This window comes from Anarrhichthys ocellatus, unplaced genomic scaffold, assembly GCF_004355925.1.
Source record: "Anarrhichthys ocellatus isolate YVR2014 unplaced genomic scaffold, GSC_Weel_1.0 scaffold34, whole genome shotgun sequence".
Classification (NCBI taxonomy): Eukaryota; Metazoa; Chordata; class Actinopteri; order Perciformes; family Anarhichadidae; genus Anarrhichthys; species Anarrhichthys ocellatus.
This window is the reverse complement of record NW_022280064.1, coordinates 4,346,628-4,349,283: the sequence shown is the minus strand read 5'-3', so window position 1 is coordinate 4,349,283 and position 2,656 is coordinate 4,346,628.

The following is a 2,656-nucleotide window of genomic DNA, read 5'->3' as shown; positions in this document are numbered from 1 at the left end:
TGTGTGTGTGTGTGTGTGTGTGTGTGTGTGTGTGTGTGTGTGTGTGTGTCCAGAGCGCCATCGTGAGGTCAGTCTGTGCTTCTTTTTTCTCTGTTTTGAATCTAATTGTTGGGATACATTTTTCACTTATAATTTATATTTGTATTAGTGGTGATTGTGATATTGTTCCACCCTCCTTTAGTGTCTTTATACATTAAAAAGTACAGTTTTACTTTTGAATATCTTCCATCTGACTCTCTCTGCGGTTAAGAAGACTCGATGTGAATATGGTCATACATGTAACTAATAGATATCAACATGAAGCTCTCCCAGTTGATTATTACAAGTTTTCTGAGATTCTACTTTTAAATATACAAATGGAGCATTATCTTATCAAAGATGTGCTAACATGAGATAAAGCCAGAGTCAAACTTCCTGCTTTATGTTGTTGACATATTAGAGTCAAAGGTTTTTACGGAAGGAATTATGGATATCTCTTTTTAATCACACCATGAATCAGAAAATACTGTCAACAAACAATAAAGAGCTGCTGAAGTGGAGTCTGAGAAAAAACTCATTTAGAGAAAACGTGCATACCAGGTGTCAACATGGTCACTTCCTGTTCACTGGTTGCAGAAAAAAGATGGGGACAGCAAAATTGCCAAACTCGAGGCTTCAATGGATGACTGCGTCCACTTCTTATATACAGTCTATGGTTTCCACCCACAATCCTTTGCGCAGCAGATATATGAGCAAGAGGGTCAAAGTTGCAGGTGCCATGTTAAGAGGAAGTAGTTTGTCCTGTTTGAATTCTGCATAAAACAAGATGAAATCTTTTTGTATGAAATCTGGAACGCAGCTTGAGTCTGTTTGTGTCCGAGCACTTCGCCTCCAGGCCAGGAGGAGGCGATGATGAGCTGGACTGTGATCACATCAGAACTCACCTGAGGTCCGAGAGGTTTTCAGGCGGAGGTGAAGCTTCTTCCAACTGGAGAAAAATCAATGATTCGTCAAGACTCAACTCCTGTTGATTCTTCTTCATCACACGACAGGAAATCTTCTTCTTCAGGTTAGTGAACACACACACACACACACACACCCACACACACACTGCAGTTTAGTCTGACTCAATCACGCACACAAATACTCACTGGAGCACCAAAAAGCACTAGTTCCAAAACAAATGCACTATCTTCTCCTGTTTGTTTGTTTGACAATAAACTACAACAACCAGCTGTTTTTAAACATGAAAGTACTTATTTGGTCATATTGGTCATTTATAAATACATTCTATATAAAAAGCTTCAGTTTCCAGTTTCAGTCCATCCAGACATTTAAAAACAGCTGATTATTATTGTGCGTGTGTGTTTGTATGTTTGTGTGTGTGTGTTTGTGTGTTTGTGTGCGTGTGTGTTTGTGTGTGTGTGTGTGTTAGCAAAAGCCAGTTTTGATCAAGCTTTTGCTGCCACCTGCTGCCGGCAGGATGAACATCACAAATGATGCATCCAAAAAATAATTATATGAGTTCAAAATAAAAAGTATATATATATATAAACTACATCTATAAAAAATACTTATCATTAAACAGTGCTAGTGACAAAGCCCGATAGATGTACACATACTGAAATAATAAAAAGATTAAGATACACTAAAGTATGAGATGTGTAACAGAGACATCATTAAAAGAAATGTTGTTTACTTTAGTACAAATATATAAAATGAGACTAGAAATTAGCTTGATGAAATATATAACTATATAATACACTGCTCACACTGCTCACAAGGGAAGGTCCTTGTATTTCAGTGCATATTGCAGCAACGTCAAGTGCTTTATCTTCTCTGTTTAAGGGATGTTTTCCAAAAAGACATTATATACCCAGAATGTATTTCAAAGCAAAAATCTGTTAGCAATTCCAAACTATTTTTGTGATGTTTTTTTATAACACAGAATCAAACGGATTGGAGAAAATAAGAGAGGAGAGAAAATCACAAAGAAATAGTTTCAGATATGCAGAAAAATATGTTTTATTAAAGAACCAATGTTGTTTATTAAAGGATTCAACCAACTTACTGCAAATCACGCCTGATATACAATCACTGCTGATATAAAATCACAAATCACACCTGATATAAAATCACGCCTGATATAAAATCACGCTTGATATAAAATCACGCCTGATATAAAATCACAAATCACACCTGATATAAAATCACTGCTGATATAAAATCACAAATCACGCCTGATATAAAATCACTGCTGATATAAAATCACTGCTGATATAAAATCACGCCTGATATAAAATCACACCTGATATAAAATCACGCCTGATATAAAATCACAAATCACGCCTGATATAMAATCACTGCTGATATAAAATCACAAATCACRCCTGATATAAAATCACTGCTGATATAAAATCATGCCTGATATAAAATCACTGCTGATATAAAATCATGCCTGATATAAAATCACRCCTGATATAAAATCACAAATCACACCTGATATAAAATCACTGCTGATATAAAATCACAAATCACACCTGATATAAAATCACTGCTGATATAAAATCACAAATCACGCCTGATATAAAATCACACCTGATATAAAATCACAAATCACGCCTGATATAAAATCACGCCTGATATAAAATCACTGCTGATATAAAATCACAAATCA